The sequence below is a fragment of the Mesocricetus auratus genome, unplaced genomic scaffold (assembly GCF_017639785.1).
Source record: "Mesocricetus auratus isolate SY011 unplaced genomic scaffold, BCM_Maur_2.0 Super-Scaffold_100004, whole genome shotgun sequence".
Taxonomy (NCBI): Eukaryota; Metazoa; Chordata; class Mammalia; order Rodentia; family Cricetidae; genus Mesocricetus; species Mesocricetus auratus.
Window position 1 is genome coordinate 84,955,771 of NW_024429189.1, and position 12,221 is coordinate 84,967,991.

General features: G+C 42.0%; 1 protein-coding gene across 4 annotated transcripts in view; it reads right to left on the reverse strand.

The window, feature by feature from the left end:
* Gpr176 (G protein-coupled receptor 176) overlaps positions 1–12,221 on the reverse strand; it is a 107,920-nt gene that overhangs the window by 39,050 nt on the left and 56,649 nt on the right. The gene's annotated exons all lie outside the window — the stretch shown is intronic.

The following is a 12,221-nucleotide window of genomic DNA, read 5'->3' on the forward strand; positions in this document are numbered from 1 at the left end:
ATCAAACATACAGAATAAAGAAAGAATATTAAGGGCAGCAAAGGAAAAAGACCAAATAACATATAAAGGAAGACCTATCAGAATTACACCTGACTTCTCAATGGAAACTCTGGGAGCAGCCAGAAAGTCAAACACTAAGAGACCATGGATGTCAGCCCAGACTACTATACCCAACAAAGTTTTCAATCACTATAGACGGAAAAAACAAGATATTCCATGACCAAGCCAGATTAAACAATACATATACACAAACCAGCCCTACAGAAAGTACTGGAAGGAAAATTCCAACTCAAGGAAGTTAACTGCACTCACAAAACATAGGCAATAGATAATCCCACTTAGCCAAAAGTCAGAAAAAGGGGGAAAATTTGCACAAAATACCACCATCAAAAACAAATCCAAAACAAATAATAATCAACAATCAATGGTTGTTAATATCCCTCAATAGCAATTGTCTTAACTCACCTATAAAAAGACAGGCAAACAGAATGGATACAAAGACAGAATCCATCCTTCTGTTGCATATAAGAAACACACCTCAACTTCAGAGACAGATGTTACCTCAGAGTAAAGGGATGGAATAAGATTTTCCAATCAAATGGACCCAAGAAACAAACTGGTATAGCTATTCTTCTAATATCTAACAAATTAGACTTCAAACTAAAATCAATCAAAAGAGATAAAGAAGGTCATTTTGTATTCATCACAGGAAAAATCCATCAAGATGACGTCTCAATTCTGAACATTTATTCCCCAAATACTAAGGCACCCACATTCGTAAAAGAAACAATACTAAATCTCAAATCACACATCAAACCCAACTCTCACCACTGGACAGGAGTATCAGACAGAAACTTAACAAAGAAACAAAGGAACTAACAGAAGATATGACCCAATTGGATTTAACAGACGGTTATAGACCATTCCATCCAAACACAAAAGAAAATACCTTCTTCTCAGTGCCACATGGAACCTTCTCTAAAACCAACCACATACTCGGCAACAATGCAAACCTCAGCAAAAAATTGGATACAAAAAATTGGAATAGCCCCCTGTATCCTATCGGATCACCACGGTTTAGAGTTAGAATTCAACAACAACACAAAGTGTAGAAAGCCTACAAACTCATGGAAATTCAACAATGCTCAATTGCAACACTCCTGGGTCAAGGAAAGAAAACAATACAAAGAACCAATGAAACAAAAAACTGGTTCTTCAAGAAAATCATCAAGATAGATAAACTTATCCAAACTAACCAAAAAGCAGAGAGAGAACATGCAAATTAACAAAATCAGAAATGAGAAGGGGCACTTAAAAACAGACACTGAGGAAATCCAGAGAATCATCAGGTCATAAAATTGGAAAATGGACAATTTTCTGGATAGATATCACCTACCAAAATTAAATCAAGAAGAGATAAGCAATTTAAATAGACCTATAACCCCTAATGAAATAGAAGCAGTCATCAAAAGTCTCCCAACCAAAAAAAGCCCAGGGCCAGATGGTTTCAGTGCAGAATTCTACCAGAAATTCAAAGAAGAGCTAATACCAATACTCCTCAAATTGTTTTATACAATAGGAGCAGAAGGATCATTGCCAAACTCTTTTTATGAGGTTATAATTACCCTGGTACCCAAACACACAACGACACAAAAGAACTGTAGACCAATATTCCTCATGAATATTGATGCAAAAATACTCAATAAGGAACATATCTAAACATGATAAAGGCAATATACAGCAAGCCAACAGCCAACATCAAACTAATGAGAAACTCAAGGCAATTCCTCTAAAATCAGAAACAAGACAAGGTTGTCCACTCTTTCCGTATCTCTTCACTATTGTACTTGAAGTTCTAGCTAGAGCAATAAGGCAACAAAAGGAGATCTAGAAGATACAAATTGGAAAGGAAGAACTCAAACTTTCACTATTTGCAGATGATATGATAGTTTACATATGTGACCCAAAAAACTCTACCAGGAAACTCCTACAGTTGATAAACACCTTCTGCAAAGTGTCAGGATACAAGATTAACTCAAAACAATAAGTAGCCCTACTATACATAGATGATAAATGCGCTGAGAAAGAAATCAGAGAAACATCACCCTTTACAATAGCCACAAACAACATAAAATATCTTGGAGTAACACTAACCAACAAGTGAAAAGCCTGTATGACAAAAACTTCGAGTCTTTAAAGAAGAAATTAAAGAAGATACCAGAAAATGGAAAGATCTAATATGCTCCTGGATAGGTAGGGTCAACATAGTAAAAATGCAATCTTATCAAAGCAATCTATGGATTCAATGCAATTCCCATCAAAATTCCAGCACAATTCTTCACAGACCTTGAAAAAACAATACTAAACTTTATATGGAAAAACAAAAAACTCAGGGTAGCCAAAACAATCCTGTGCAATAAAGGAACTTCCAGAGGCATCACAATTCTGAACTTCAAGCTCTACTATAGAGGTATAGTAATGAAAACAGCTTGGTATTGGAACAAAAATAGACAGACAGACCAGTGGAATCAAATTGAAAGCTTTGATATTGAGCCACACACCTACAAACACCTTATTTTTGACAAAGAAGCTAAAGTAATACAATGGGGGAAAAAAGCATCTTCAACAAACAGTGCTGGCATAATTGGATGCTGGCATGTAGAAGATTGAAGACAGATTCATATCTATGGCCATGCACAAAACTTAAGTCCAAATGGATCAAAGACCAAAGACCTCAACATAAATTCAGCCACACTAAATCTCCTAAAAGAGAAAGTGAGAGCTACTCTTGAACTAATTGGTACAGGACACCACTTCTTAAACGTAACGACATTAGCACAGACACTGTGATGACAATTAATAAATGGGACCTCCTGAAACTGAGAGCTTCTGTAAGGCAAAGAACATAGTCAACAAGACAAAATGGCAGCCCACAGAATGGGAAAAGATCTTCACCAACCCCATATCTGACAGAGGGCTGATTTCCAAAATATACAAAGAACTCAAGAAGCCAGTCAAAAAAAACATCAAATAATCCAATTAAAAGTAGGGTACAGAACTAAATAGAGAATTCTCAATAGAGGAATCTAAAATGACTGAAAGACACTTAAGAAATTGCTCAACATTCTTAGCCATCAGGGAAATGCAAATCAAAATAACTCCTGTTAGAATGGCTAAAATCAAAAACATCATCGACAGTTTATGCTGGAGAGGATATGTAGAAAGGGGAACACTCCTCCATTGCTGGTGGGAGTGCAAACTTGTACAGCCACTTTGGAAATCAGTATGGCAGTTTCTCAGGAAAATGGGAATCTGTCTACCTCAAGATCCAGCAATTCTACTATTAGGCATATACCCAAAGGATGCACATTCATACAACAAGGACATCTGTTCAACTATGTTCAAAGCAGCATTATTTGTAAAGCCAGAACCTGGAAACAACCTAGATGTACCTCAACTGAAGAATGGATAAAGAAAATGTGGTACATTTATACAATGGAGTACTACTGGGGGGGAGGGAATAAAATGAAATCTTGAAATCTGCAGGCAAATGGATAGAACTAGAAGAAACCATCCTGAGTGAGGTAACCCAGTCACAGAAAGACAAACATGGTATGTACTCACTCATATATGGATTTTAGACATAGAGCAAAGGATTACCAGCCTACAATCCACACCTCCAGAGAATCTAAGAAACAAGGAGGACCCTAAGAGAGACATACATAGTCCCCCAGAGAAGGGGAAAGTGGCAAGAGCTCCTGAACAAATTGGAAGCACAAGCAAGGGGGGAGGGGAGAGGGGGGGAGGTAGAAGAAAGAGGAGGGGAGAAGAGGAGAGGAGAGACCACCATGAGGGATCAGGAAGATTAAGCAGGGGGATGATTAGAGAAGAGCAAGAAAAGAGATACCTTAATAGAGGGAGCCATTATATGTTTAAAGAGAAATCTGGCACTAGGGAAATGTCCAGAAATCCACAAGGATGACCTCAACTAAGCAATAGCGGAGGGGCTACCTTAAATGCCCTTCCCTGATAATGAGATTGATGACTATCTTATGTGCCATCCTAGAGCCTTCATCCAGTAACTGATGGAAGCAGAAGCAGAGATTTACAGCTAAGCACTGAGTCAAACTCCTTGAATCAAGTTGTAGAGATGGAGGAGTGATGAGCAAAGGGATCAAGATCATGCTGGGGAAACCCTCAGAAACAGCTGACGTGAGCACAGACAGCTGGGGAACCAGAATAGGACCGAACCAGGCCTCCTGAACTTGGGTGACAGTTAGGAGGCGTGGGCAGTCTATGGGACCTCTTGCAGTGGAAACAGTACTTATTTCTAGTGCACGAATGGACTTTGGGAGCCCATTTCTCCATGGAGGGATACTTTCTCAGCCTAAATACACGGGGGACGGTCTAGTCCCTGCACCAAATGATGTGACAGACTTTGATGATTCCCTCATGAGAGGCCTCACTCTCCCTCGGGAGTGAATTAGGGAGTGGTAGGGGGGGTTGGTAGGAGGCATAGGAGGAGGGGAGGGAGAGGGAACTAGGATTGATGTGTAAAATAAGATTGTTTCTAATATAAATAAAAATATCAAACGGAAAAAATGAACCATTCAATCTGGTTTACACTCACTAAAAAAAGAAAAGAAAATGCAGTCGAGTTATACAATGGGATAATCTCAGCCATTAAACAGAACCATGAACTTCACAGGTAAATGGATAAGATTAGAAAAACCATCCTGAATGAGATATCTCAGGCCCAGAAAGACAAATACATTCACTTATATGTAGATACTAGCTGTTAAGTCAATGACAACCAAGCTACAATCCACAGAACCACATAAGTTAAGTATAGTAAAAGGGACATGGGGGCAGATAAATCTCATTAGGAAAAGGAGAGATAGTTATGGATGGGTGAGGCCCTGGAACAGGAGGACCAAATGGGAAGGGGAGTAGAGGGGAGAGGGAAACAAGGGAGGGAATAAGGGGACAGACAGCTAAATTTAAGGGCCATTTGAGGGGTAATATGAAAATCTAACAGTAGATGCTTCCTAAAATATATACGTATATGAGGAAGATATAAATGAAATTGCCAAATAATGGAAAAAGCTTGGTCCCAATTGGCCAGATTGGGGTAACAGGGCAGAAACAGAGGTGGCATACAGGTGTTAGAAGGACTCATGCCAACAGCCAGCATCTAGACAGCACCTGCCGACTAGATCTTACTTACAACTAGATTTTATCATGTGATCTTTGTAAAAGCCATGTGAAAGGTATGTTTCAAACCCAGGTGCTGAGACATTAATGATTTGCCCACAGTCAGAAATAGGAAACTGGGGAACTAGAATTCAGAGTCAGGTCATAGAACTCTAGAGCCTGGGATGTAATATGGCACCACACAGCTCCTTTTAAAGGGATTCCCTCCCCCCAAACAGTGTCATCACTGATGCTGAGAACAAGGCCCAAGATGTTTCCCTAAGAATAATCTGGACTTGGGTGGCATCTGTGTCAAACTAGATGTAAAGAAGCCATGAGAGCAGACAGAATAGCAAAGTCCTCAAAGGAGAGGGAGCAAGGAGCTTCTGTGGGCTGTGGAATCCAGGACAGCCCTGGGCAGTGACTGCTGGAATCTGCTGGGACACAGGGCCATCCTGGGAACAGGCAGTAGGCCTGCAATGCTCACAAAGAACCTGTAGGCATAATGGCTTTGCCTACTGGCTGAAAACAAAATGGAAAGAGCTTCTCAGGAGAGCTCTGTCTGTGCCTGTGTAGTTTCCCCTACTTCCTCTGTTGTAAATCATTCACCCTTATTGCTTTGAGGCTATTAGCACGGTCCCCACACCACCGGAAAACCTGGCAACCCAGCTTTACAACTGCAATGTGAAAACTCAAGTGTCCCCATCCCGGCCATTCTGAGCAGCACAAACATTTAAGTCAGGCCCAAACCGGACAGCCTAGCTCCTGATTTGGTAGCATGTGAGCTTCTTGACTAGTGTTTCCTAAGCTGTCAAACCACACAGCAGCTGTGAAGTGAGTATTATGTGGGCAGTAGATTTTGTCTTCTCTGTTTGAACAACTCAATTCTCTCTCTCTCTCTCTCTCTCTCTCTCTCTCTCTCTCTCTCTCTCTCCCCCCCCAATGGTATCACTCACTACCTATAAGTGCACCACACCTGGCTTCAACTTTGTGTTTTGTTTATGTTTTGGGGAACATGCTTTCACTATGTAACCCTGGCTGCCCTGGAACTTCCCACTCCGTAGACCAGGCCAGCTTTGAACTCATATCTGCCTGTCTCTGCCTCTCAAGTACTAGAATTAAAGGTGTGCACCACCACCACCCGAAAATTTGTATATTCTTTTTGTTTGTTTGTTTTGTTTTTCAAGACAGGGTTTCTCTCTGTAGTTTTGGAGCCTGTCCTGGAACTCACTCTATAGACCAGGCTGACCTCGAAACTCAAAGAGATCCGTCTGACCCTGCTTCCCAAGTGCTGGGATTAAAGGCATGCACCACCACTGCCAGGCTGTATATCTTTACTAGATGCCTGCAATTATGATTACTTATGGTCATATCTGACCAGTTGGCCAAATAAAACCTTGCTATTACTGCCAGTATCAGCAACAACAAGAATTCCAGTCATGGTATATTTGGCATCATAAAGTAAATGCCATAAAGACATTACCGAATACTGCTGAGGGAATATGTTATCATTATTAGATCATTTATATGACTCTTAGAGGTTTCTGATTGGTTGAGTGGTACATGCCTGAACTCTCAGTACTTAGAAAGCTGAAGTAAGCCGAGCGGTGGTGGCACACGCCTTTAATCCCAGCACTCGGGAGGCAGAGGCAGGCGGATCTCTGTGAGTTTGAGTCCAGGCTGGGCCGACAGCCTCCAAACCAATACAGAGAAATCCTGTCTCATAAAACAAAAACAAAAACAAAAACAAAAAAAGAAAGCTGAGGCAAAAGGCTCAACTGAGCCTACAAGTTGCTGGGCAACACAGCAATATGAGAGAGAGAGAGAGAGAGAGAGAGAGAGAGAGAGAGAGAGAGAGAGAGAGAGAGAGAGAGAGAGAGAGTTTAAATATTTGCTATTAAGTAACCAGAGAACTGTGTGTTAGATAACAGCAAAGAAAACTTTAAATAAGTCAACAATCTTAGTAGACTGAAGGGCTCTGAGCTAAATATCATGTTTTTCAAAATGAATAAGACAAATGGCTGGAACATAATAGCAGACGGTAAACAACTGCCTCTTCCACACCTACTTCCTTGGAAGACATTTCTTTCTGTTAGGTTGGTTTTGTTTTCTTGAGTCTCTGTATGTACCTCTCTGTCGAGGAACTTGATATGTAGACGAGGGTGGCCTTGAACTCAACAGAGATCCCCTGGCCTCTGCCTCCAGGGTGCTGGGATTAAAGGCATGTGCCATCTTGCCTGACAACATTTCTAACCCTAACTCTTTCTCACCCACAGCTCCAGCTAAATCCACCTGCAGTTGATTCCATGTTTTTCTGTCCACCCCAGACCCTTTTCCTTAATGCTCACATGCCCATCTTCCTCAGGATTTTTCCAATTGGCATCCAAACCCTATAGATTTATCTGTCCCCCTGGACATCTCTGCTTTGGTTTCTGAGCCTCATCATTTTCTGACTTGTTCACTGCAGATGTCCCTTGTCCTCTCCCTCTGCCACCAATGTTTCCTATACTGGCTACTCCAAATTCTTCCTATAGTGTATATTTCATCACCAGGCTCTGCATCCTTCAACAATGTCCCTCTCCTCCAGTGTTTTACAAATTACTGTACATAGCATACAAGGCCTTGATTGTACTGCCCCATATTGATCCTGAGCCTCTGAAATCAATCAGTACATAGCCCAACCCCTCCACGCTCCAGCACACCTTATTCCTGTACTGTTCTTTGGCCTCTCCAGAAAGGTACCCTACTTCTGCTATGCACTTCACCTGCTAAACACCTCCTCGCCCTTTAGGATTCTTAGACCCACCCCTTCGGTGAAACAAGCCTTCCTGTCTCTTCAAGGCAGATCCAAAGTCTCTGCCTCCACGCTACACCAGGCTCAATTTCAGGCAGACACTGTAGTCCAGTCTAAGTTGTCCCATTGGCTCCATATACAAGTAGCCAACAAACACAAGAAAAGCTGGTCAACATCATCAGCCAAGAAATTAAAATCAAAGGCCCCAGAAAAGGGGCATCACTTTGCACCCCTTAGATGGACTGCTCAGAAAGACAGACACTGAGGAAAGTGCTGGGTAAAAGGTGACACCCTTCCAGCCCTCCTGGTGGGCATGGGAGACACTAAAGGAGCCATTCTGGCAGTTCCTGGAAGACTGAGCTACAGATTCATTTTCCAACTCGATGATCTAAAACAATGCAAAGTCATCCCTTCACTATTCTCTGGATCAAAAGTCCAAAAGGAGGCTGGTAGTGGTGGCACACACCTTTAATCCCAGCACTTGGGAGACAAGAGGCAGGTGAATCTCTGTGAGTTTGAGGTCAGCCTGATCTACAGAGCAAGTTTCAGGACAGTCAGAGATGTTACACAGAGAAACCCTGTCTTGAAAAATCAAAAAGGAAGGAAGGAAGGAAGGAAGGAAGAAAGGAAGGAAGAAAGGAAGGAAGCTCAAGAGGAATCTGTGGTCTGAAATGAAGCTCTGCTTTTGGAGCTTTGGGGAAAATGTCTTCCTTGCTTCTTCCAGTTTCTAGAAGCTACCTATTCTTGAGGTTGGTGACATCCTCCATCTTCAAATAGCAGCCAAGTATTTCCCACACTGAGCCACCATGACTCACTTTTTGTTCTCTTCTTTCACCCAGATGGTACAGAATAATCTATTTTAAAGTGATCTGATTAGCAACCATCATCCCATCTGCAATCTTAATTTTATGTCCAATTACCTCATGACATAACATAGTCACAGGTTCTAAGGATTAGGACATACATAGACATCTTTGGGGTAGTATGAGGTGGGAGCAACCACATCCAGCAGTTTCTTGGTATATGCTCACAAATGAAAAGATACACCCTCATGAAACTTCCATAAAAAGGTACGTGACAGCACTGTTCACGACAGTCAAAAGAGGGAATAACCCAAATATTCATCTATTGATGAAAAAGAAAATGTAATGTATATAGTTGATGGAATACTATACAGCTATAAAAAGAGATGAAGTATTGAAGAGTTCCACAGCATGGATGAACCTCAACGACACAAGGCTATGTGAAGAAGCCAATAACAAAAGACCATATGTTGTTTGGTTCGTTTCCAGCAATTCCTTAAAGATATAATGTAGATTCGTGGTTGTCTATGGCTGGGGAGAAAGGAAATGGGAGAAAATGGAGATATTAATGAGTAGGGCTTTTTTCTGGAGCAATAAATGCATTAAAAATGGACTGTGGTGGTGGATTCTTCTGGAATGTGACTGTTGAAGCACTAGATTGTACACTCTAAAGGGGTGAATCATACTGCGAGTGAATATCTCAATAAGGTCTTTTTTAATGAGTCCACCAGTATATTTCACAGACTGATGTGTGAGGCACAAAAACAGGGGAAGCCTCAATGTTTATTCAATTACATCTCTCTTAAAGGTTGCTTTTAAGAGACTAGCAAGGCCTGAAATGTCCTAAATAAGGCAGAATAGGAAGACAGCAGGCACAGCCATGTGACTGGCCTCTCAGACACCAGCCAATTTCATGCTCCAGAGGAAGCGGGCATTGTCCCCTCCTGGGATGCGCCTGTTGCTTCCCAGGAAGCCATGGACTCACCAACAATTAAACATACCAAGTGTTTCGATTTGAGGACATATGCTCCCTATCTCTGGATTCACTCTCTCCCACCCCACAGAGGGAACTTTCTCCTCCCTCCCTCCTTCTTCCCTCTCTGTGTATGAGTGAAAAAGCCCTAGACATTCTCCCTAGACACAGGACCAGTGTGTTCTTTCTACCTATCACAGTTCAGCAAATAGCTTACTCATTTTGCTAAAAGCAAGCTTGCTGGAAGTCACCAATAACCAATGCTAAGCACAAGCAAGCCTCCAGCCTCATAGCCAATTCTCTTATTTAAAAAGTCTTACTAAATATTTCTCATAAAATAAGTTTTAAAATTCTAAATCCACTGATCCACAGCTATAAAATTAAAGCAAGAGTGTGTGTGGCTCAGTGGCAGAGATTGGGTGTGGCTCAGTGGCAGAGATTGGGTGTGGCTCAGTGGCAGAGATTGGGTGTGGCTCAGTGGCAGAGATTGGGTGTGGCTCAGTGGCAGAGATTGGGTGTGGCTCAGTGGCAGAGCCTTTGTCTAGCATGGATAAGAGCCAGACCGAAATCTCCAGCACACACACACACACACACACACACACACACACACACACACACACACACCTAAGGGAGGGAGGGAGGATAAATTAAAGCAAACGAACAATCTTATATTCCACAGGAAGAAGGATTTATTGTGAAGAAGAATCTAACCAACTGTTTTCCATTTTCAAATATTCAGACAGGAGAAAATAGAAACAGGCTGTATCAAAGATGCATTTGCATATTTATTTGTGTGTGTACACACCCGTGTACATGAGTGTACAGGTGACACATCTACTGGTACCCTTGCAGAGGCCAGAGCAGGGCACAGTTTGTCTTCCTGTATTGTAGGGAGAGATCTTAGGTACCTGTAGCACTAACCACACCCATTAGGGCGTGGTCACAGGTGCGTCGATGTGGGGAATAAAGAGCTGAGAGGAAGAGGACTCACTCTCTCTTGGGGTTCCAGTTGGGTCTCAGAGAGCAGCAGCGTGCTGACCTTGGGTTCCTGGCTTCTCATGTAAGTGACATCTCCCTAATAAAATATCATATGACATCCCTATCCTGTGTAGGATAATCTTCCTCGATACTGTATCACTTCACCTTAACTGTCTTTTTAAAATTATATCATTTCCCCCTTCCCTTTTGTCCCTCAATCCCCCTCCCGTGCACCCCACTTGGCCTCTCTCAAATTCATGGCTTGTTTTTCTTTAATTGTTGTTATAGGCGCGCGCACACACACACACACACACACACACAATTTTTATATATATACACAACCTGCTCAGTTTATATAATGCCCCAAAGATATTATTTTAAAAATTAAAAGTGAGTATTTCGTCTTTAAGGATAAGTAAACCCTGAAATAAGCTTCTAGGGAAAGTTATAAAGATCCTCCTTCTGGGGAGCTGAAGAGAAAGTTCAATGGTTAAGAGCACTACTGAAATTCCAGAAGACACAGATTCTGTACCCAATACCCACATGGCGGCTCACAACACCCGTAACTTCAGTTCCAGGGGATCCGACACCCTCCTCTGACTTCTGTGGACATACGCATATACTCATGCATGCACAGATACACATAAAATAAAAATTTAAATTTCCCTTCCTAAAAGGTAGTGTCACTAACTCACCAGAATCAGCTAAATACAAAATAGTATCTTACATAAAACAAATATGTGCTTTTTATCTTATATCAAAATGTACAACATGGACAAACCATAACTGACACAGGGTGTCTTAGTTGCTTTTCTATTGCTGTGAAGAAACACCATAAGCAAGACAACTTAGAGAAGCTAGAGTGTATTTGGGACTTACAGTTCCAGAGTGTAAGTCCATGACCATCATGGCAGGGATCATGGTAGCAGGCAGGCATGGGACTGGAGCAGAAGCTGGGATCTGATCCATAAGCACGAGGCAGAGAGAGATAACTGGGAATGGCATGAGCCTTGGAAACCTCAAAGCCCACCCCCAGTGGCACACCTCCTCCAATAAGCCCACACCCCCTAATCCTTTCCAAGCACATCACCAACTGGGCACCACGCACTCAAACATATGAGCCCATGGGCGCCATTGTCATTCAAACCACTATAGAAGGGGCTCTTTGCTCCTAAGAAAATATTTAGCCCCTTTCTAGATCACTGTTATCGATTACACCTGACCTACCCTGTAAGCCCACAGCTCACTGTTATCTGTGTACATATGACCTACCCTGTAAGCCCACAGCTCACTGCTATCTGTGTACATGATCTACCCTGTAAGCCCACAGCTCATTGCTATCTGTGTATATATGATCTACCCTGTAAGCCCACAGCTCACTGTTGCCCTTGGATACCTGACCCATCCAGTAAGCCCAAGGCAGAAACTGAGCTCCTGTAAACACATGTGTATGACAGGTGCAGGTGGAAGAAAGGACGAA